Source organism: Protopterus annectens, chromosome 13.part0, assembly GCF_019279795.1.
Source record: "Protopterus annectens isolate FY-2018-M chromosome 13.part0, PAN1.0, whole genome shotgun sequence".
In the NCBI taxonomy this organism is placed as follows: Eukaryota; Metazoa; Chordata; order Ceratodontiformes; family Protopteridae; genus Protopterus; species Protopterus annectens.
Genome location: NC_056747.1, coordinates 303,208,451 through 303,234,318, shown reverse-complemented (window position 1 = coordinate 303,234,318; position 25,868 = coordinate 303,208,451). Strand labels below are relative to the sequence as shown.

The window sequence follows — 25,868 nt, the reverse complement described above, 5'->3', positions numbered from 1 at the left end:
ATCCATTCCCCTGGGGTCCGACTCCCTGTCCGCGGCTCCGAGAGTCACTGTGATCTGAACAAGTCAGATCCGAGGAACTCAAGGTAACAGCTGGAGTCAAGGTTGGAGGAACCATCAGCGCCGAGCTACCCAGCTCCGAAAAACCTCGGATCCAAGAGCCACGATGCCGAAGCACGGATCGGGGAAGGAGAGATGGGGCGCAAAAGAGGCATGGAGGTCCCCCCTCCAGAGGGGCCTGGCAAGACTCCCATCTGAATCTGGGTCTGAATAAATCTCCGATAGGCTCAGAGTCGACCTCGAAGAGGCCACCGACTCGGATCTGGCTGGTCTGCACAGTGGGGAGGAAGGCATTGGGTCCAAATGTTCCAACGGCTCCGGTGAGAAACAAGGAGACCAGAGCCATGGAGAAACAGGCCTCATGGTCTTAGATGGGAGGCTGAGAAAGAGCTCCCTGTCTGGGGATCTCTTACGATGCCTGTCCTTTTTCTCCCTTTCCTCTCTGCACCTTTCTTTATCTTTTTCTTTCTCTTTTTCTTTGTCAGCCACACTGACTGAAGATCTGTCCTTAGAAGACCCATTGCCAGAAGAAGAGGGAGGTTGAGTCCCTGTCTGGGTGGGAGGTGGTACACTAAAGGCCGAGGGAGATTCCAGCATGGCAGCAGGGAGAAGGCCTTTGGCAACTAGCTTGGCCTTACGATCCCTAAGGGCCCTAGGGTTAAAACCAGAACAGACAGCACATTGAGTGGACAAATGTGCCACTCCCAAGCAAATTACACACAGTGTGAGACCATTGGCCGGGGAGAGCTTATGCCACACTGTACATTTTTTAAAGGCAGGCTTCGGCTGATCAGCCATAATCCTGCACTCAAAGGTACAAACGCTACCTCTCTAAAATCACACACAACACAGGTAGGGGAAGGGCAGGCCTAACTACTACTCTATACAAAACTTTTTTTTTTTTCTTAAACACCAACGACCAAGCGAGATACTACACAAGGGCAGGAAGGGAAAATTTTACTCAAGCACACCTAGATACCAGAAAAAAAATACCACTTACTATCCCTGAGCTCAGAGCAAAGGAGACCACGATGCATACTACTGGAGCGGCAAATGAGATCTGGGGGAAGATAGGAGATGGTAGGGCATTACGGGTAAGGGAAGGAGCTTGGAGCAGATGCTAGAAAAAAAAAAAACGTTGCCGGCTCGGATCCGATACGGATCTGTATACCCACAGGTTGCAGATAAAATGAAGTTAACTACTTCAGATCTACATTTAGCTTCACATAAATAATGACTGGGAACAGCTCAGGCCACCAAAGCAAATGGCATACACTTTTACTTAAACTTGAGCAGTCTGAAAAATGCTATTGAATATTTTGAATGATTATTTTTAAAACTGTATTTTCTGTTTTTTCATTAAGAGTGCAGTGTCTGCTTTTTTTTTTTTAAATCCTGTACCACAATGAGTATTTTCTTATATTAATTGTCTATCTGTTTGGAGCTTTTCTCCCTGGGCCTCTGCTGAAAATGGGCAACTTGACCAGTCGGACTCTCCCGGTAAACAAAAGTAAAATAAGTAAATAATAATGTGAGTGTTGGGGGGAGTTTGAATTCTAGCAGTTAATGTAGTGGATAGGAACTGTGAACTGTTGATGATCTGTTTCTTGTGGTCGGTCCAGGATTTGATTCCAACTGCTTTATGTGGCTTCAGTGCAATTCTGAGCAGGTTTACTTAACCAGACAGTGCTTTCTCATTTTGGGGAAACTGTGATAGTGTCCTCTATAGTCTCCTTGACTGCATTTCTAGTAACTAGCTATGAACCTAAAGATTAAACATGAATATAAACTACTACGTGACAATAAGGGAAATGAAATTAAAAACAGTTCTGTTTTTCTGTACAATACTGGCAATGTATATGCTTTAAGCATTCAACAGGGTTATTAGAAGATTGGGTACTTGCATATTATCACAACCAGTTCTAAACAACTCACTTGGCTCACTTTGTAAACATAAACAAGCCTCTTATCACAAATCAGATAACCTGAAAGCTGATCATATTTTAAATTATAGACATGTTTTGAATAAAAGCTATCTGTAACGGTTATGGGGCGCTAAACATCAAGCTGTAAATGGCGACTGAATGTATGGCAGCATGTTTACTTGGGGAACGCGAGTGCAGACACACACGTTTGCTGATTTCAGTGTATACATAACTGTCAGCAAAACTTCAAATGATAATTTATACATCAAGTACTTTTTTAATATTTCATTTCACACCTATATTTCCTCTATGTGTATTATCCACATTCTATCCAAAATCTTCAAACCAAACCTCCAGAGTTTATACAACAAACGCTTATTTCACGTGCTATCATTTTCTCAAAAAGTGTATGGTACAACTGCTCATCTCCATTAAGTTCAGCTCCAAATGCTGCTTGCGCATTCCTGATAAACACTACAAATAGGACAAAACTGGGGAAGTCATCTGACTCTCTACCCCACTTGGCTCATTCTGTAAACAGAAAAAAATTCTGCATCTGTAAACAACTCAAGGCAGACATCAAATAAAACACTGGATAACAGTAAAACTTTGACAGAAAAAAAACGGAATCTTTCAATGGATCTTCATTTCAGAGGGCTGCTACACATAGTGAAGGATCGGGAGTACCTGATGTCAGTCTTTAACTTTGCAAGGTGAAGTCACAGTCAGTTGTTTAGAACCTGGTTGCGATAATACGCAAGTAACGAAAACTGTTATAAAAGTACCTTTAGCTTCACATGAATAATTGTTGGTAGTAGCTCTGGATGTTAGAGCAAACTGCAATACTTCTTAATGCAAGAAATCTGGACAAAGCCTGATAAAATGGGCGGACAAAAGGCCAAAAATAGGGACATATTTTAAATATTGCTCTTATAAACTTAGAAGAGTTGCTAGAGTAACAGGGTTTGTTTTAACATATATTTTCTGAAGGCTTTTAAATCTCAAATGTAACTCATTATTTATTGACTTGTATCCTCAGATCATCCCAGTGATTGGCCAGAAAACCACAAATATTAAGAGGAACATACCAAAAATACAAGCCAAAAATCTGGACATTCTGCGAAAATCTGTACAGTTGAGAGGCAGTCAAGTATGAGTGACCATTTTCGAGATAAACTAATTTATCTTGGCAATATCTGGCTAGAAATGAGCATTTGTGCACTCTAAGAACAACACTGGTTTTAATATCACTCCACAAATATCAATAATATAGCAAAAATATGGAGCCAAGTAATACACGTATAATCTGCACATCTAACTCAAACCATATGAAGCAGCTTTTCTTTGCCCATATTCTTACAATCTTCCAACTGGCGTAGAATGGCCACTTCTCCATTTTGGTAATGTTGATTTATGTTCTGTGGTAGTAAGCATGACTGTGAAAGAGCAATGGGTTACTATCTAAAGGTATTAGTTTGTAAGCAGGGAACCGTCCAGTGTATAAGGACCACACACACACACACACACACACACACACATATATATATATATATATATATATATATATATATATATATATAAAACTCTGTCTGTAATCTAATTCCCCAAATGTTATTAGTATTAATACTTAAAAAATCATAAGCTAGATAATTTTGCATTTGTGTACAGTACTGTGCTTTTGCAAGTGCAAGAAAATATTTTGCTAGTGTTCTTTGACTTTAGTTTTAATATAGATGAAAATTAAAGAATATGGTGAACCATAAATGCTGAGTTTATTTAAAAACCAGCATGAGTATGCCTTATTTTAGTGAGACTATTTGATACATTACATCACATAAGGTGGTTTCTCTTAAAGTAATGCTTTTATTTCAATGTTATTTTGAGGAGAGGAAGAACAGTATATTGGCACTTGCATTTACCTAGTTAACAGTTCATGCTAGCGCATTTTTTCTAATGTGTTACAATAAAATATTTACAATTGATGTTATTAGAATTCTTGTTTGTTTAGAAGTTTAAGAAAGTTTGCAGTATGAATGCTGAAAGATGCTGCTACAGTTATTAGGAATGCTGCATACTCTGAAATTTGGGAATGTATGCACTCATACACGTTGCAGATACTATTAACTGCTGGTTATATAGAAATACTGAAAAACAAGGTACTAAATGCTTAGAACTGGTGTCACTGGGGATATGCCTGATTATGGGCAAAATCTTCTCTCCTCCAAGTGGGGAAGCTGGAAAAAAGCTGTTTTTCCCCCTTCTTAACTGGCTTCTCCAGCAACTGAATCACTATTCAAATTCACGTCAGCTGGGTTGTAGTCATGGATCCATAACTCTATGCCACAGAACCAACTGAGAGATGTTTATTTATTGATTTATTTATGTATTTAATTACTTGCAGTTTATTTTCCAGGAAACTGTGGATTAAAAGGTACCTATTTTCAGAGAAGACTGCTTTCACTGGGTCTACTTGGCAGGCAGAATTCATAGTAGAAGGTGGAGACATACATGTCAAGCAGAGTACCTCGCTGACCCTCTTCAAGAGAAAAATCGATGAGTGGATGGGAAATAGAAAATTCACCCTGGGGATAACTCCAGTGGCTCTACTCGACAGAGGCACTGGGAACTAAGGTTGGGTGGCATGATGCCAGGGTAATCCTATGGCTAGGCTTGTAAAGGCCCCAGGGCTATTAGCCTAGTACATACCTATGAACCTATGAACATAGATGTGGAAGGACAGGTATTTACTGTGGGAATTAATGTGTGCCTATCCTGGGACTGAAGAGCAGGAACACAACCATGTGTCTCTGAGGTGGAATCTCAGGCGTGTTTTAAAAGAGTGCTGGCTTTCTAACAGTTATTTTCCCTGTCTCCCACTATGGTATATCACACCCCACTCCTCAATAATATGTAGAGCTCTCAGCTATGAAAATATGAATAGAAATATAAAAGTGTTAATAAGTAACAAATAGTAATTTATTTCTCTACTAGATCCTAGATTAGCAATCTTAATGTTATTTTGTTAAAGTAAATAAAATAAAGTTAATTAATTTATTAAGACATTTTTGGGTAGGTATGATGATGGTGTGATGTCATGTGACATGGGTCCCCCAGTCCACTGTCCTGTCTAGGGCCCCATACGACCTTGATCCGGCTCTGATGCTATACTTAACTTTCATCAGCTCCACAGCACAGAGGAAAGGACTCTGACCCAGATAAGCCAATTTTGATTGGTGGATCCATGTCTTGAGGTATCGATCAAGAGAAAGGAATTGAATGGTATTTTTGCTGACACACATATTACCAGGAAGGAGGACAAAGGAGAGGGTTTTTACTCAAGACTAAAATCCTCAGTGAAGACTAGGGACTCTAACACTGCAACACAAATTACACACACTGCATCAGTTGTATCAGGTCACCTTTGTCTTCTCTCTACCCTCTCCCTGCAGACTTTTACATACTTTTCTTAATTTTGGGGCCTGACATTGTGAAGGATAAGCCAGACAGGAAGGGCATGAGTCCTGGACTGTGAAGAGTAAAGCAAGACAGTGTCAGGAACTTTTTTTTTTGCTTTTGCTTCAAAAAGGAGCCCTGGCCCATAACTAATGGTAGACAGCTGTCAGAGGGGATAGGAAAAAAATACCTATCCAGAGGGCATTAACCTGGAACATCCTGGCCAGTTCAGTGCACTCACCAAACTATTCAACACAAAAGCAAGTAGATGGGTGGTCTGGAAGTGGGGGCTGCTACCAGGTCTGATCATGGCAAACCACTGACAGGTCAGAATGGCTCAAACAGGAAATAAGTACACACAATGAACTATATTGACCTTTCTGTTCATTTCTTAGATATAAAACTGAAAAGCGTGAAACCAAACATTCTGGGAAATATTATTCTACAGTGTTCTGGTAAAACAAGTCTTGTAATGTTTGCAGAACAAGAGGCAGTTCATCTGATTGTACAAAGAGTTTTGCAATACCATGCAGGCACTGACTTCTGAACAAAGACCTAAAACAGATTAGCTAGGTAAGACTGTAAACAAATAAAATGCTGAACATAGTAGCTTTTGAGTGATTACTGTAAAGACCAGACCAGAACCAGTCAAAAATGCAATGAAAATAGTGTCTTGCACGTCACAAAAATGTATGAAACACTAATGTGCACACAGAATCGTGCTGGAAGGATGAACAGATTTACTGAAATCATAATAATAATTAACTAGACCCATTACAATGACAAATAACTGACAAATAATACCCAAGAGAAGAGAGCACTGTGCTTCTGTACATATGTGTGCAAGGTAGAAGGGTGAGGGTGAAGCGAGACCACAAGCAGAAATGGAAAAAAAAATGAAACTTCTCCAACATATGGCAAACAAAATGAGAAGGTAATAGGGTGGTGAAAGATGACAGCAGAAAGCAAAGCACAGACACTGGACACATTGTGAAACAGCATTTCACATGCCCAGTCACCACAGAGGTCAGGAATGATCCCTCAAACAAGTGCAGAAAATCTGGGTTATTTTTCAGAAATGTTACGAATATGGCATATATTAACAATTTGAATCAGAATGTCTATATGGTATTCCATGGTATCAGTTGAAAGAATACATAATGCTGAAAAAACTTTGCTCTGATAGATGATATGTAACTAACACTGCTTTGCAAATATTTGCATTTATTTGTCCATTAAATATACATACCATTCATACAAACATCTCAAAAATGGAGTGACATACAAACCGCTTTGCACAAAATTAAAGAGCACACCTGCACAAACAAAAGTCACACTGATAGTCGGGGGGCTATCTACTATGGTCACAGAGATATTAATGCTCATTTGCATAATTATAAGTAAATTTCCATATTATCTAATTCTTTGTTCAACTTGTAATTTACTATTATGTCTGGCTGATATCCTGAGTAACTTTTGAATTTTATGTTATTTATTTTATTTGTTACTTTTACAGTTTTTGAGACATATACATTTGTTTAAAGGCAGGTTGCAAAACTGCATTCTCAGAATTTTAGCTCAAGCAAAAGCTGTTCAGACAAGAACTCTACAGATGTCAGGAGGTGTGAAATTCCACTCAGGCTTTGTGTTTGTCTTTTCGGCTTTTCCTGGTTAGGGGTCGCCACAGCAGAACTCTGGTCTGCTAATGATTGGCAGTAGATTTTTATGGTGCCAAGTTGCCAGCCCGACCCCCAACCTTCAACGAAGGCACGCTCATTCACGCATATCTTTCGAACCCCACTCAACCGCGAGGAGGACATGCAGACTCCACACAGAAGGCACTCCATCCGAGAATCGAACAGGAGAACCTCTTGCTGTGAGGCAACAACGCTACCACTGCACCACCGCGGCTTTGTGTGAAAGAGTTAAATAATGGCTGCAGGCACTTCCACATACAAAAGCTAAGAGTACTGCAACAGTGTTAAATTCTCGATAAATACAACATGCAATACAACTCTTCCACAAAATGTATTTTCATAAACAAACAAAATATAAACTGTATGAACTGCCGCTTAAATTTCCAACACTATTTTTACAAGACAGAAAAGTAATGTCATTTTGTTTGGCTTGATTTAAATTAAAACCAAACAATACCTCTCATCGATTCTGTTTTCTTTTGTATGTCAAATACTGGAAAAGGTGCATTTGCTATGACCAAGTTGCTCTAAGATGCTGAAGTCACCATGCTTAACAGCATGGGAAGAAGCAATAAAAAAATGGAAGCAAGGAAAATGCAGGCTTTCTGATTTACTATGCACTGAGGCTTTATTCATTAACTGTCAAGAAAGAGAGGTTAAAAACAAACCATATAAAAATCTGGGCGACTGTGTAGATTAGGATACACAGGGATGCACAGTCACAACTGCCGCTTGTCTGTTGCTATAAAACAGCAATGGGTGTCAAGTTTTTGCTGTCCACTTACAAAATCATGCACAACCACTTTTTAACCATAATTACAGCCTTTATCTTTCTTCTGGATTGACAGGATAGCTATCCACTCTGCAAATCCAATTTACTGGGTATTCTGTTGCTCCATTTTAATGTTATTTCCTGCTCGCAAACTTTGGCTCTCCACAGACTTATGAGTGCACCGTTTCCTGTCTTGTCACACTGATGATGCAAAGTTGTATCTTTCCTGCACTTCTTGCACTAGTAGGATAGGTTTCTTTCCTCTGTTTTTAGTGTTAATGCTGCACAAGAGCAGAGTGCATTATATCCATGTATTAATGAAACAGGTTTTGCATTAGCATGCATTTACTATACAACAATAAAACTAAATCTAGCATTAATGTCAGACAATAATACCGAATGATTCATTACAAAATAGAAAGTTTTACAAGGGATGGACAGTGTAAAAATAAGAGACAAAATCAAGAGATGTTCTGCAAAAATCATGGAATAATGAAAGGTAAGATTCAGTGACATTAGGCAACATCTGAGACAATTAAGAGTTATGAACTTTGTGCTGCATGTGATGTGCTTGTATAACAGTGAAACAGAAGCAGCTTTTGCATTTGTTTTCACATAAAAAGGAAAGCAGAATGCGTGGCATAAGTCTTGACCTCTGAGCAAGAAATCTGGACACAGCCATAAATAACGGGGAAACAAAGGCCCAAAGATAGGGACAATTTTTAGATATTGCTCTTACACACTTAGAAAGTTGACAGAACAACAGGTTCTGCATTAGCGTGAATTTTCTGAAGGGTATGAAGTCAGAATCTCAAATGTCTGTCATCATATTCTGACTTCAGTCCTCAAAGATTTGGCTATGATTTACCAGAAAAAACACAATTTTAAGCATAACAGGCCAAAAATATGAGGCCCAAATGAGATGTCTTCTGGAGGTGATCGTGGGGACCCTTCACCCTAAACGAAATCAGTATCCTCAGTGACTGACTCTTGTGGAAAGTTCAAGTGCCTCCTCTTGCACTTTCTCTTCCTAGGGACTTCCTGAGTGGGGTGTTCCGAAAAGGTATCTGAAAAGATTGTGAAACCCTGCTGGGTTGGTCTGGGGGGGTCTCAAGCTGGCTGTCCCATGTGGCGTAGAATGATGTGTCTCCATGCGAAGAGACATCTGAGAACTAGAATGAAAATCCGAGGGACCTGGATCTATCAGTCCTGTTGGGAGTGGAAAATCCCCTATTCACTACTTCAAAAGCAGACTGCTCCGGAGAGAAAGAAGACAGGCTTCTGGACTGCTGCCTCCCTCCTGCTCGCAAGCAATCTCCCCAAGGAGGAAGTCAGAGTTGAGCTATCCAATGCCGATGTACCAAAGTGCAGAGACTGCTCCAAAAGCCTTCGAGTCAACTATGACACATTGGACCAGACAAGGAAGCTTCAGCTCTAAGAGTCATCTGAATCCAATGATATCAGAGCCAGTACATACAGAGTTAGCTTCGGATCTGAAGATAAAGTTATCTTCAGATCTAGGCCACACGGACTTGAAAGGTTCAGATCCATGGACTATGAAGCAACCAGAGGGATCAGCGGAGTAAGAAGTGGTGGTGTGGTAGAAGGGCAAGCCTCCTGACCCAAAGGGGTAGGAGCTGGGAAAAACATATGAATCTGCACTGAGAGAAACTTCCTCATCATTCTGTTCAAATCTTCCTCAGTCAAACTCCTGGACGAACAAGTTGACGCAAGGGAAGGTGACTTGGATCAGCACCTTTCCAAAAAAGGGGGAGGGAATCCTGGAAGACAGACTATCATAAGTAGGGAAATACCTGGTCTTTGGAGAAATTATTGGACCCAAAGTAGTCTGATCCATTGGTTTCTTTATCGGATTTGAGGATGTGGGATCCACTAATTTCTTCTTCTTTGATTCTGAAGGGGAGGAGCTTCGAGATGTTTTTGGATCTAATTTTGATCTCTTCCTTGATGGCTCTGAAGAGGGAGCAGAGGAAGTAGAAGGCTCAGGAGACTTTGGCAAGGACTACTTAGCTTTAATTTTGAGGGACTGAGCCCTGAGATAGCTTCACCAAAAGAAGACTGCAATAAATCTTTGAGGATAAGCTTATTTTTCCTGTCCACAAGAGCCCTGGGATTGAAATTCTTGCAAATGAAACAATCCTGAAGATGTTGTGGATCTAAACAATAAACACAAAGAGTATGAACATCTGAAAGAGGCAATTTGTGCCCACATTTCAGACTTTTTTTTAAAAACAGAAGGTCCTTTCTTAGACATGGTGGCGACTTCAGGACAAAAACAGTAAGAGAGAAGAAAACTTTATATATATATATATATATATATATATATATATATATATATAAACCAGGTGCAGAAAGATACCAATAATGGTATTAGAAATACACTAGAGTGTCTGACAGACAGAAAAGGGAAAAGGGATTACCAACAATGGTAAATAGAGTTACAATAATGTAAGAGGATAATGGAATAATATAGATATATCTTCCTTCAATCTCTCGTCCTGCACTATTCTATGATTCTCCAGTTACCTCACCAATAGATACCAATCCGTTAAATGGCTTTCCACCCTCTCCCCCTCATCTCCCAAACCAAACAGGTGTCCCCAAGGACCAATCCTTGGACCTCTCCTTTTTAATATCTTTACGAATAACCTTCAAACTTCTTGTCCAAACTCCTCGCTTATACAGTACGCCAACAACTCCACTAATATCTCATATTCTGACAAGCTTCCTTACTCGACTCCCTCCTTTCAGTTGAAACTTGGTTAACAATAATCAACTACTGCTAAATCCTAAAAAAACAAAACTCTTACTCCCCAAATCTCTTCAGCAACACAAAAATACCTTCACAGTATCTTCTCTTAACAATACACCTATCTCAGTTGAACCAAACACTAAACTCCTTAGTGTAAGCATCAAATACCAACTGAAGTTCAATATCCATATACAGAAAATTATCAAAAAGACCCACCAAAAACTTGGCTTTCTTTTACAGGCAAAAAAAATAATAATAATACCTCACTAACAACTACAAACAATCCCTAGCACAGACTCTCCTTCTCCCTACCTTACTTTATGCAGCCCCAATTCTCACTAATTAATTTATTTATTTAACATTTGTCGACCGGGATAGTCCATCTGGGTGTGAGCCCATTTTCAGCGGAGGCCTGGGGAGAAAAGCTCCAATAAAACAAGAACAACATTGACAATATCCAAGCCAATCTAATAGCTAAACTTGAAACCACCTATAACAAAATAGTCAGATTTGCTGCCAATCTTCCCTACCACTCTCAGCACTGCATAGCCTTAAAAAACCTCCAATGGCTAGAATTCCACAACCAACTCCACCTTCCCCAACTCCATCTCACCCACTCCCTCCTAAACCAACCCCCCCACTGCCCTGCCCTCGCAGACCTCATCACTCTCCCAAGCGTAACCTATGCAGTACAGAACTTACACCTCCTAGACATCTATAAATCAAATAAAAATATCAGCAAACTGTTACACAGCCACTTCATCGCCACTGCCCGGGACAAACTTCCCCTTTCTCTAATTATAAATAGTAACCCCCTCAACTTAAAAAAAAAGTTGTAAAGGACCAATTTACTAAATCCTGGACCTGCCACTGCCCCACTCCCACCTAAACTGCCCCCCACTTCCACTTTCCCTACCCAGCTCCTTTCACTTTCCCACAATATACTCACTCCCCCCACTTCTACCTTCCCTACCCAGCTCCTTTCACTTTCCCACAATATACTCACTCTGTGTCCTTATATAATCCTCCAACCCAGAACTCCTACCTGATGCTAACTGTCATACAGAATCTATCACATTACATTACATAGTTAATTTGTATTATTCATGTTTGAAACCACAACTGTTGCAACTGAATTGAATATGTTCATATATAAGTTGTATCTTTTCTTAACAAGTATGCATGTATGTTGAAACCACAACTATTACCATTGTATTCTATATGTTCACATACAAGATGTATTGTTTCTTTTTCTCTTATACAAGTATGTATCTGTAAGTGAATACCTTGCAGTCTTGCTTGTTTTGCAACTGTTCTTTCCTCGAGTCTCTGCTGCCTAGATGGACCAACCTGGCTAACAAATGTCAAATATATATGTGTGTGTGTGTGTGTGTGTGTGTGTGTGCGCAGCACATATACTAAATTGGAACGATACAGAGAAGATTAACATGGCTCCTGCACAAGGATGACATACAAATATTTTGGTGGGAGGTTGGCATAATGTTTAACGTCTTTACCTGCCACATACAAGGTCCAAAGTTTTCTCAGGTTGACAGCAAATTGACTTTTGACCACCATACTGCCTCCATTGTACACAATGTTTTCTATATGGCCCACCTAATTAGGAAGGGTATCTCATCCAGGGACAAGGAAATCATAACACCCTTGTAGTCATCCCATACAAGACTCACTACTGAGTACAACGTCCCTTTTGGCATGTACCTCACAAAGCACATGCAGCAGCTGGACAGACCACAAAGGTTCCTCACCAAGAAAATCCAGGGCCTCAAACATCTACCCTACACATGTAGGCTAAAAGCCTGGTCTCTACTCAGTCACATACAGACTCTTCAGAGGTGACCTCTGTCTGGCATACAAAGCAATCTCAGACCCGCCTTGACGGGACTGCTGCATATCCGCAAGTCAAGCTCAACTCGAGTAACCCACAAGCGTGAACTCAACCTGGTCTGTGACATCAATAAGATTTGTTGGCGGGACAGATTTGTGTCCCAGAGACTCCCTCTTCTGTGGAACAGACTACCTCTCTACATCAAGCAGAGTAGCTCATTAACCCTTATTAAGCGCAATCTGGATAACTAGATGGGGAACAGAAAATACACCCTTGGGATTCCACCTGTGTCTCTGCTGGACAGAGGGAGTGGGTGCTGACTTGTCGGAACATGGGCTAAATTCTAGGCTAGCCTTATAAGGGCTTCAGGGCGAATAGCTTTGTAACTTCCTAGGATACATTTTTATGTGTGTGTATGTATATATATATATATATATATATATATATATATATATATATATATATATATATATATATAGATAGATATATATATATGTATACATATACACAAACACACACACACACACACATATAAAACAAGGAGAGATCAGACAGAAAAACTACACTTATCTTAATAAAACTCGGCTGACCAATTATTTTCATAAAAAACAACAAATGAGATCTGACGTAAGTTAGGGGAAGGTGCATTATGGGTAAGGGAGAAGCTCGAGAGCTTTTTGGTTAAAATGAGCTTTAGTAACGGCAGAGTCAGATCAGAGGTTCGGATCCAAATCCAACAGTTGAGGACGGAATGAAAATTGACATCCGATTAATAAACTATTTTCTGCAAACCACTTACTGAATATGAATGAGAAGTACACTGCAAATGTTTAAAATACACATTTTGAGCAGGCTTCAGTAGCAACAGAAGATGTGATATGCCATCAAGTCGTGTAGAGTACAACACACGGACAGATACAAACCAGTACAAAAGCAGTATCTCTCTGTGCCAAGTGCACTTCTAGGATGCAAAATCATATGAAAAATACCACATGCTTTCCAGATCCTCTATGCACTATCCTCCTTGGAAATATTACACCATTGGTAAGAGCTGATTTCCATGTTTATTGTGAACCTCAGGCTCTGCAACAGGGAAACGGTTAACTGGAGATCCTGAAGCAGATCATTGGGGGAAGAAGCTTGAATGAGCAGATCATCCAGATAGGGAAAGATATGAACTCCTCTCATCCTGCAAAAGGCAATGACAGGAGTGATGCATTTGGTGAATACCTGTAGTGTAGTATGGAGGCCAAAGGGCTAAGCAGAGAACTGAAAATGCAAAGAAGAAACACAGACACACAATTTTCTTGAAAAGGGGATGGGTGGGGACATGAAAGGAAGGCATCCTTGAAATCAAGAGGAACAGAAAGGCCTGGAGTAGAAAAAGGGAAGAGAGTCTGAAGAGACAACATTCAAAAGGAAGGAATGCCAAGAAAGCTATTGAGCTGGGAAATATCCAGAATTGGTCTCCAAGTGCCCTCATTTCTGGGAACCAAAAACTTTCTGGAATAAAAAACCCTCCTTACCTGGGCAGGAGGTACAGCTTGAATGGTGCCCTGGACTAAAAGAGAATGCAGCATTTCTGGGAAAAGAGGAAGTTATTCTCAAGGAAGTTGAGGGATGCACAAAAAGAGAGGAAGGGATTTCCAAACCATGAAATATTCCTAGCAAATAATGGACAGAACCCAAGAGTCTGTTGTGATCTTTAACGAAATTAGAAGAGACAGGAAAAGATGGAGGGATAAGGGAACTTGGACCGAGGGAAAGGGGAAACAAACTGTCAAACAGAACCTGGTTTACCTCGAAAAGCAGGTTTCTGGGAAGTTGGGGTTTGACTAGACTTAGCAGGAGGCACATGTCTAGAACCCTTTTTTTCCTTTGGGTGGAGGGTGAGATTGCCCATGAAAAAAAGCTGATTTGGAAGGGTAATTCCTCTGAAACTTAGGGAAAAGAGAAACAAAAATATGCTTCAACTGCTGCAAGGCTTTACCCTTATCCTAGAGACACTTGAAAAGTGCAGCACCACAAATATTTTTATTATCCAAAGCAGCATCCAACTGTTTGAGATTAATGACATTAGGGAAAGCTTGAAGATGAAGCCAACAGTAATGCCTCATAACAGAAAGTACAGTTGTGTACACTTACCATAAATGTAGATGTTCGAGTGTATTCACTGTTGCAGTCATCACATTTGGGTTATCTGCCTGCAGGTAGCCCTCAGTCGGCCTGAATACCAGAGTCTTGGGATTTCTGTTTTGGATGCTGTCACTTCTTCAGGGGTATAAAACATGCAGCAGATGCCATTACATCAGTTTTTCTTGCCCCAGATGTCAGGAGCCCCCAAAATAGGAAGCAATTACATGGTGTGGAACATCCCCAGTGAAAAGTAAATACCAATGTTATAAGATATGGTCAAAGAAAAAGGATAGGTAGTACTCTAGAGAAGTCAGGGGGCTGGAGGGAGGGTAACCAGGACTGCAACAGTGAATACACTCGAACATCTACATTTATGGTAAGTGTACACAACTGTACTATGTTCTTCGTGGTTCACTGTTGCAGTCATCACATTTGGGTTGATTCCCAAAGCTGAGGATGGGTGGAGGCAGTCAAGAAGCATTAGGGCTGGCAAGCAGGCCATGTAAGACTGCTGTGGCAAATCCAGCTCTGGATTTAGAAAAGATAGGTAAGTGGTAATGCTTGGTGAAGGTGTGTACAGAGCTCCAAGTTGCAGCTTCCAGGATGTCCCTGGTAGGGACTCCCCTGAGAATTGCTGTAGAGGTTGAGGTAGCCCTAATAGAATGTGTTCTGATCCCCTGTGGGGTAGGTTTCCAATGGTGTTTGTAGCAATGCAGTGCGCTATCAATTTTGAAATGGTTTCCTTTGAAATGGCCTTGCCCTCTGACCCTGTAGCAGAGCTGACTAGCAGCTGGTCAGATTTTCTGAAAGGTTTAGTCATGTCCAGATAGAACCTAAGCCATCTGTGCACGTCCAGGGAGTGCAGGATCCTTCCCCCTTTATTCTGAGAATTAGGGAAAAAGGTTGGCAAATGAATGGATTGGTTTAAAGCCACACTAGATAACACACCTTGGGCATAAATGATGGGTTAGTCCTGAGGGAAACCCTGTCAGCATGGAAGATAATGAAGGGCTCCACGGCCATAAGGGCCTGCAATTCAGACACTCTTCTTGCTGAAGTGATGACTAGAAGTAAAGCTGTTTTCCAGGAGAGGACTTTTAACTCTGCTGTAGCAGCAGGTTCAAAGGGTGGAAGCGTGAGCTTTTCCAATACAAAGTTAAGGTCCCAGGCTGGAAATGGGAGCTCTCGGGGGGGGGGGGGGTCTTACATTTTTGGCTGCTCTAAGGAACTGTTTGACCACAGAATGAGAGAAGAGGGGTGGCTCAGTATTATAATGAGCTGAGATGGCAGAGGCATGAATCTTAATTGAAGAGAAGGATAGGCCTTTCTGGAGCATTTCTGTTAAGTAATTTAGTACATGAGGTAAGCTGGGCACAGTTGTGTCCATTCCCTGAGACTGGCTCCAAGAACAGTATCTTTTCCACTTTTCTGAATAGGATTTCCTAGTACTAGGCCTCCTTGCCTCAAGGATGATATCCAGCACCTGTTTACTGAGGGCTGCTGGTGATGAGTTCAGGGGATGAGCCAGGCTGCTAGGTTCAGGGTTTGTAGCGGAGGATGCAAAATTTGGCCCTCCTGCTGGGACAGCAGGGAAGCGGCCTGAGGCAGGTGCCATGGTGGCACTACTGTCAGACTTCGCAAAAGTGGGTACCAGTGCTGGTGTGGCCAGTGTGGTGCAATCAGGACTGTCCTTGGCTTGTCCTGTTTGATCTTTAGTAGAACCTTCGAGAGGAGGGGCAGAGGGTGAAAGGCATAAATAGACAGGTTTTTCCATGTAAAGGACAGGGCATTCACTTTCCATGCTGGGCTGTGGGGAGTTCTGGTGCAATATTTGTTCAATTGATAGTTCTGATGGTGAAGCAAAGAGGTCCACCTCTGGTGTCCCCCACCTTTGGATCAGAAGCTTGAATGACTTGGGTTCCAGTTTCCACTTGTGTGGGTCCATTAGATTTCTGCTAAAGTTGTCTGCCAGTGAATTTAGTTTGCCTGGCAGGAATTGAACTTGCAGGTGCACTTGATTGCTCAAAGCTGTGTTCCACAGATCCATGGCTAACCTGCAGAGTGGTTAGGAATGGGTTCCCCCTGCTTGTTTATGTACCACATAACTGTGGTGTTGTCTGTCTTTATCAATAGCTGGCCTAGAAGAATAAGGCATTTGAAGGCTGTCAGAGCATTCTGTACAGCTAACATTTCTTTTTGACTGATATGCAGGTGGATTTGCTTTGGGTTCCATTTGCCTTGAATGCATTGTCCTGCCATGTGAGTCCCCCATGCATAGTCCAATGCGTCTGTTGCTAGGGCTTGGGTGGCAGGGGGTTGAGTGAAAGGGAGTCCCTTGTTGTGGTATCAGGCCTCTGCCCACCAAAGGAACTCTGTCCTTAGGCAAGGAATGATAGGAATCATTGTTTCCAGGTCCTGAGAATGTTGACACCAGAGACTTTTTAATTACCATTGAAGTTTCCTCATATGCAGTCTTGCATATGGAATTAGTAGAATGCAAGAAGCCATGAACCCTAGGGCTTGCAGTATTTTTCTTGCAGATTGTTGGGTTTTGGTGGCCAGTAGTTTGTCAAATAAATTTTGTTTTTCTGGAGTGAGGAATGCCATCTGGGAAGTTGTGTTCAAGCTTGCTCCCAGGAATATAATCTGCTGGCTGGGTACCAGATGTGATTTATTTTCGTTGATGGTATACCCCAGTGAAGTTAGAAGTCTCTTTACAAATGTCAGGTGCTGGAGTAGCAATTCCTGACTGTCCGCCTGAATCAGGCAATCGTTCAGGTATGGGTAGATTTGAATTTTTCTCTGCCTGCAAAATGCAATGGCTGGAGCTAGGAATTTTGTGAATACCCTGGGCGCAGTAGATAAGCCAAAGGGAAGTGCAGAGAACTGATACAGCAGAGAACCTGCTCTGAAACATAGCTATTTCCTGCAAGATTCCGTTATGGGGATGTGCAGATAAGCTTCTTTTAAGTCTAGGGTGGCTAGCCAGGAGTCCTTGGCTAGCATAGGAAGCAGCTGTTGGAGAGTAAGCATTTTGAATCTTGGAACCACCAGGAAGGTGTTGAGAATGGACAGATCCAGGATAGGGCGCCAAGAGTTTTCTTTTCTGGGTACCAGAAACAGTCTGGAGTAAAAACCTTGTCCCCTTTGCTCTGCTGGGACAGGTTGAATAACTTTGAAAATGGGAAAAGAAAGTACTTGCTTTTGGGCCTCTGCCCACTGGTTTGGGGGAGGTCTGGCCATCTGCTTGGGTTTGGCAGTGAGTGGAAGTAGAATCTGTATCCCTGGGATACAATGTTCAAGACCCATCTGTCCTGGGTAATGTACTCCCAAGTTTTTTGCATGCATGGCTACTTTTCCTCCTAAGGGTGCAAGTACTTGGGCAAGGCTTGGAAGAGTTAAAGATAAGTCATTGTGAACTTTTACCACAGTACTTGTGGTTTACCTAATGAAGACAACCCATGAAAGAGAAGAGGTTGTAGCTCTGTTATAGGCAGACAGACGCTTCTAATATAGAAGCGAAAGACATGAAAAATGCTATGCAGGGAGAGTGATTAATTTTTACAAAAGGCAAATAAGAACATGACATAAAAAGGTGGAGCCTGCATCTTGCAACAGGATACACACAAGCCATTGGAGCAAAAGAAAAAGAATAGCGAATTGGGTGAGAAAGGAATGAATAAACATTGGTAGATTTATTAAAACTTATTTGCATGGAAGAAAGTAATTGGCTTCCAAGAAATAAGAACCAGAACACCGGATTGGATAACAAGTACATCAAGAATTAGCATAGAGCCTCCCATTATGTGGGGGATGACTCTAAGTAAGCAGCATTAATATAAACAGAAGCAGCTGCGAATGTTAAGCAGATTTGTAGACGGTTGATAAACCGAAAGCGCTCATCTCTCTTTTTTTGTGTTATAACGCTAACTTTCAAATAGTTAGGTTGTAGCTTTTATTTTGTTTTTTGTTTTAAATTGTTTTAATAAAAGTTCTTTTAAAGAAGAAACAAGGAGAAGCGTCTTAAGAATTTTAACAGCAGTAGCCAAGGAGGAAAGCACCATTTTTTGAAAACATATTTGCAGCATTTCTTGGGTTTTCCGTAAGCGTTTGCTCACTTCTCTTTCTACTACTTTTACCATAGGACAGTGGCTTACTACTCCCTGTTTTAGAGGTAGGAGCACTCCATTGCTTAGATCTGTGCATACCCTGAGACTGTAGTCTTGGAGGTCTGCTGCCCCTGGGTTTGGACTTAGAAGGTCAGGGAGGGACTGGAAAATACCAGTTTTTAGAAGGCCAATGCCTACTGAATCTAGGTGGCTGTACCTGTAGGAAATCTTTTAACAGTTTGCATAGATTTAGCTTTATCCTACATCTTTTTGAGGGCGACTTCTACTTTAGTGCCAAACAGATGTTCTTGGTGTAATGGAGTATCTGGTAATTTTTCTTTGACATAGTCTGGCAAGATTTGTTCCTTAAGCCAAGCATGTCTTCTAAGAACAGACCCAGTGACAGCAGCCCTGCAAGATGCTTCTAAGGCATCAAAACCACATTGCAAAGTATGTTTTCCAACTTGGTTACAGACTGCATTAACTCTTGTAAATATTTATGTTCTGCACAATCAAGAATCAACATCATTTTCTGTTCAATTAGCTCTATAATATGTTGCTGATACTTTAACATATGAAACTGGCACTTTAAAGCCCTGATGGCAAGAGTAGCAGAGGTGTATACCTTCTTACCCCATCTGTCTAAAGCCTTAGAATCCCTGTCCGAAGGGGTAGAGTTTTTGGCTGTTGTAGCCTTAATGCCTTTAGGTCCCTGGGAAAGAGTCTCTGGATCAGCAGCAGGATTCTTAAAGAGGAATTTGTGGGAGTCAGGTACTCTGTAGTACATCTGTCAATTTTCCTGGGAGCAGGAGGCAAAGTATCAGGGGTGAGGCTGGATTCATTGAAGACATCATCAACAATTTCCATAACAGGAGGGATAGCTAGAGGCCTGTGCTGAGGCAAGTTTAAAAATTCCCTGAGTCTCATTTTGGACTGTGGGTAGTCCTGGCACTCCCAGCGGAAATGCTCTCTAAGGGTATGCAGGGTTTCACCAAAAGAAAAATCTTGAGGTGGGGAAGCAGAGGGAATGGAATCCTCTGCATCAGAATCCTCATAGGTAGATAAGGGTATGTTCTGGTAATCAGAAGGGTCAGAGTCATCAGACTCATGATCTGAATAATCAGAGGGAAAATCAGTTCATGGTCTTTTTGAGGGGGAAGGCTGGCTTCCCCTAATTAAGGTAATAAGGTCTTCAGCTATTCTAAGCATTTGTTTCTGTGGCATGTGGGCCTGAGAATGCGCTTTGGTCGTCGGTTTCCTAGGCGCAGTGTGAACTCCAGGCCTGAGAAATTCTGTATTTTTGGTTTGAAAAAAAGTCGTCTGTTTAACATGAACATCGGAAGGCCTGAATACACCCTCAGAAGCAGGTGCCTGTACAGCGGCTCCGGACCCATCCAAGGTAGAGACATCCGCAGGTTCCATAGTTGAAGAAGCATCACACGGCATATCGGACTCTGAATGGGTCTCAGTAGAGGCCTGCGAATCTGTAGAAGCGGGTATCAGGGGCTGCAAAAGCACCTCACTGAGTACTGGCGGACTGGCGACTAGCTTAACGGAAGCGTCATCGGCAGCTTTGGATCTATGCGGTCTGTCTCTGTCCTTATCCTTTAGTTTTTTCAAAAGATTGGTAGTCGGATGGCTTATCAAAGCCATTTCGGAATACGGAGAACGAGAGCGAAAGAACTTAGCGACAAATCTAGCCTGACGGCGAATATTTCGGGCGTTGAACAAGACACAAAACTGACAGTGAGGAATGTTGTGGTCAGGGTCTAAACAGGTGAGGCAGTAAGAATGAAAATCTCTGAGGTTATTTGCTTTCCACAGGCAAGACAATTATTAATTTTTTCTGACATCGGTTAGAGCAAGAAAAAAAGATCCCCAACGGGGTACTTATCTTTTAGAAGACTTCAGGTCTGAAACTCGAAAAATTTAAATTTCAGGAGGCGGCCAACCGGCACTTGTGAACTGCTTCTGCTTTGAACTCTGCACGGCAAGAAAAGCTAATGTAAAGACGTTGGCTACATGTTTTATACCCCTGACGACCTGATGTCATGGAAGCGACAGCAACTGACGCAGAAATCCCAAGACTCTGGTATTCAGGCCAACTGAGGGCTACCTGCAGGCAGATAACCCAAATGTGATGACTGAAACAGAGAAACACGAAGAACATCCATAGGCGGCAGACCTGGAAGAAGCATCAGCTACAACGTAGCTGCATGTGATAAAGTGGTGAGCAACTTGAGAGGTACAGCCCAACAGGGAAAGGGCAGAAGCCATCTCCTCAGAGTCAAGAATGTCAGAAACCACTTTGGAAACCTGAGAAAGGAGGACCAAAACATTCCTGGTCATATCAGTCTGGTAGTTGATAGCCAGAAAGGATGAAGTGTCAGCCGAATAACCCTTTTTGCCTAGCCTCTTCATGGCCCTACTATCTTTATCTGAAGGAAGCAGCTTGGTAGAGGACAACAAATTGCAGGCTCGTCAGAAGAGGCAGACACTCCAGAAGGATCAGCAGAAGGGCATTTATAAAGAAATTTACATTCATCAGGCACTTTGTAAAATCTACCAGGTTCCTTGGAAGCAGGGGCCTGAGAATCAGGAGCCACAAAAGCTGCTGAAAAGGTATCCAGGAAGGCAGCTGGAACTGATGACAGCAGATGGCTTACGAGAAAGATGCCATCTGGAGGAGCTCATAATACCTTTTCTGAATATCAGAGACTTGAGAGCAATCTCACTTTAAATTCCATCATATGGATAACAGCATCCCCAAAGGAGAGTTCTTCCAAAGGGGAATCTGCACTAATAGAATCCTCTCTTCCTCTGAACTACAATCCAAGGGAGAAGGGATTTGCGACGGGCATGCCAGACATGCTTCCCCAGAATCCACATCCACATCTGTGGAGTCCAGTTCCTCAGGTCTTTTAAGAGGAGTGGAAGACCAGGTAGTGGCAGGAATAGACACCCCGAGGAGGCTTTAAAGCCTTTAATGCATTAAATAACTCCTGAGTAAAATCCTGCCATTCACATTGGGGATCCTTAACCACAGGGGAAATATGCTTGGTTTTCTGTATCACTTTCTGCAGGATGTTCACACGAAACACTCTTGCAGGGTCAGACCCTTTGTGACACTCAAGTTTAGTAGGGATCTCCTCCATAAGGATCTGTAGAATCCCTCTCGGTCCCTTGGATATAATCAAATGAGGTTCCTCGCAACATCTGGAGCAGACATTTGTAAAGCCTCTAAGGACATGCAAGAAGTCATATCCATGCCAGCCTCCAACGGGGATATGGCAGAGGAATCTAAGGTAACCAGACAATTCTCTGGGCTTTCCCTAGCCTAAAGAAAGATGTTCATGGGAAGGCTGAACAGCAACCGTATCACACCTACGAATTTTGGCCTTTTTTCTTGGCCGATGATTGACCTTTAGGATGGGAAGACTCCACCATAGCACCTTCAGCCAACAGCTTAAGATGTTGGTTTTCAATGTAAACAGATAAAGAGGAGAGACAACTATGTAGTGTCCTGGGGACAAATGTCTGGCAGACAGAACTCTGCATATGGCTGTGGTTAGCACCCAAACAGAAAAGACACTGGTCATAACTGTCTCTGTGGGGAATGTGCCTCCCATAACTGACATTTTGCCTTTCTGGATTGCATGAACTCAACAACATATATATACATATATATATATATATATATATAATATATATATGTGTGTGTGTGTATATATATATTTATATATATATATATATATATATATATATATATATATACATACACACACACACACACACATATATATATATATATATATATATGTATATATACATATATATATATAAATATATATGGGTTCCCTACGTTAGACCGATAGCTCGGAAAATCGACACTCAAAACACCATATTGCTCAGACACAGCTCCACGCGGTCCTGTTGAGTCTTCCTGGCTACAGAGAACTGAAAAAAAGCGACTGCTTTCCTGATTAAGTATCCTGCTGTTTTTTATATTTGTTTTACCTTCTACTGCTTACCTAGAGTAAGCTTTAACTGTTTTCATAGTTATTTACTGCATTTTTTATTATCTGCATTTAAAAGTACATTTTTGTCGAAATTAGTCTAATTCAAGTCGAAAAGTGTTTGTTTGCTGTTTAATTTAATTGTTTGGCTGCCCACTAAAGTGTGCTAGCCTGTACTACTGACTTACTGCCTTTTCTGCATTTAGCGCGGAGTTGCCACTAGAGCACCATCGGGCAGCGCCGGTTAAACTATTTCTGGCTCCGTAAAGTCTGCTCTTCATTTTTCCCTTAGAACTGCTCTACTTGTAATCTAAACAGTCTATTCTCTATCTGTAAAGCTCAGCACTTGTTCCTAAAGCATTTTTTAGTCAGGTAAAGCACTTCTATATTATACAAAGTACTTCACTAGCTTAAAACCCCTTGAGTACCCACTTCCCTATAGGTCCTTTCTGACTCAGTTACACAGCAAACTTTTCATTTCTTCTAGCATGTCAAAGGGTCAGTTGCTAGCGTCCTCTCCTGCTCAGCTGGTGAATCTGGGAATATTGAGGCAATGTTACAATTGCCTCATGTACACAGACAACCCTCTCCTCCTCCCACAAAACACAAATACATGCGAGAGATGCAACTATATAGCCAAACTGGAGGCTGAGCTCTCTCAACTCAGGACTGGCAAAACCAGACAGGAGGAGAGGGTAACCACACACACCATAAACCCAGTCTCACATAGAACTATCACAACTACAAATCAAACACATAAACACACAAAGACATACTCGGAGGCACTGATCAAAAATCTACCAAAACAGCAGAGGCCTCCAAAGCAGACACCCAAACAACTGCCACCTCATGACATAACACAAGCAACACATAGATCACAAAGTCAGTGTGCAAATCAGTCACAGCCCTTAAGGCCAAACACAATGCCAGACACACTTGTCATAGGTGACTCCATAGTCAGACACACTGACGTCCCACTCACCAGACTAAACAAGGAGAGGGTCACAGTAAGCTGCCTGTCGGGCGCTAGAATCCGCCACATATCACAAGCACTCAAGTCACTCCACAGCAAGTACAAGTATGACTCAGACATTGTACATGCCGGTGTGAATGACCTGAGACGTACCTCCCTGGACTACATGAAAAGAGACATAAAGGAGGTCTCAGATTATGTAGCCCAGGCTGGTATGACCCTGACCCTGAGCAGTATCCTACCTTCACCAAGAATGATGCCACAATACAGAGACAAAATGATCAGTTTTAATAATTGGCTTAATTTCTGGTGGCATTCTAAGGGGATCCAATGTCTGTCTGCCTGGAATGACATGCTTGACAAGCCATGCTGCTTGAGGGACGGCTTGCACCTGTCACCCTGGGTTTCAGGATATTGGCAAAGGCTCTTGCCACCCCATAGTGCCTTTTAGACAAGGCTCAAATTCTAAATCCACCGCCCTAGAAAACAATAATGGAAAAACTAAGGGTAATGCTGCTCAATGCCAGAAGTCTAAATCTCAAGATGCACCCTCAAGCCCTCCTCAGTATGGAGAACATCGATGTCTGTGCTGTGACTGAAACCTGGTTCAAGGCTCCTGAGAGCACCCCGGCACTATCAGGTTTTACCTCATATCATGCGTTCCGGCCCCAAAACCCGGACAGTACCACAAAAGGAAGGGGTGTATCCATATTCATCAAGGATACCCACACCTCCAGGCTGGTGGCAACTCACGAAGCATCAGAGACCATTCAGGTGCAATTAACCATAGGCAAAACTGCTCTACAGTTTGTAGCATGTTACAGGCCACCCTCTCAAACTCAGGAACCCCACATAGCCTTCCTGAAGACACTGGAGAGTATAAATGTCTCTTCAAACACCATCATATTGGGTGACTTCAACTACCCAAACATAGACTGGGAACATTACTCAAGCCCCAATACCCTAGCCCAAAGGTTCCTGGAGTTCATACACTCAAATGCTATGGAACAACTTGTCACCATTCCCACAAGAGGTGAAAATATACTAGACCTGATCATCACAAACATGGGGTCAAAATGCTCCACACCGGAAGTATATCCCTCATTGGTGAGATCAGACCATAAACTAATCTCACTGGAGATCCACGTCCGGCGGCCACCCCCAACAAAAAAGACCACAGTGAAGAACTTCTCAAAAGCCAACTTCACACTTCTTAAGACTGGTGTGGTATCCTTCAAGGCCCCTGAGCCATTAGAAACCACAACCCACGCTGCTGAATCCCTTACAAATGCTTTCTACGAGCACCTCCAGGATTGCATGGATCAAGCAATCCCAAATAAAATCAAGACCCTTTCCAGCAAAGGCAAGCGCCCGATCTGGTGGACCCCAGCCATAAACAAACTTTACAACAAGAGGAGAAAGCTACTACAAGATAGAGCAAAATCCCTAAAAGGGAAGACATCTCTGATCAATACTAGTAAAAACTACGATCACTCATAAAATCATCCAAGGCCAACTTTGAGAGAAAAATCGCCAAGGACTCAAAAGACAATCATAAGGCCTTCTTTAGCTATGTTAGAAATCTGGGTGGAAACTCCCAGATATGCTCAGAATTAGTCCAAAATGATACAAAAATCACTGAACCCACAGACATTGCAAACATACTGGCAGACAGGTTCAGTGAAAATTTCTCCCCTCCCTCCCCCCAAAAGGAGAAATATCTATCCCAGCAGAGTGTAGCCTTCTAATCATCTCAAATGCCCAGGTGAGAGCTGCTCTCTCTAAAGCTAAAAACACAGCATCAATGGGACCGGATGGTGTCCCCGGCTGTGTGCTACACTAACTCAATGAGGAACTCAACCCACACATAAGGCTGCTGTTTAATCTTAGCCTTACCACAGGATACGTACCCAAAGAGTGGCGTACGGCAACTGTGGTCCCACTCCACAAAGGCGGTGCTTCTACGGACCCTGGTAATTACCGCCCCATAAGCTTAACAAGCCTGGTCTGCAAAGCTATGGAGAGGATCATAATGGAACTCATAAATAAAGACATAGGGGACCTACAGACATTGGATCCTACCCAATTCGGCTTTGTCAAGGGCAGAT

The 25,868-nt window shown here is 42.0% G+C and overlaps 1 protein-coding gene and 1 non-coding gene across 2 annotated transcripts in view; one reads left to right on the top strand and one right to left on the bottom strand.

The window, feature by feature from the left end:
- POLRMT (RNA polymerase mitochondrial) overlaps positions 1 to 25,868 on the bottom strand; it is a 1,430,506-nt gene that overhangs the window by 865,699 nt on the left and 538,939 nt on the right. The gene's annotated exons all lie outside the window — the stretch shown is intronic.
- Positions 12,076 to 12,183, top strand: LOC122788481. Its single transcript, XR_006362685.1, has one exon. It is a non-coding gene; the product is annotated as a U6 spliceosomal RNA (small nuclear RNA).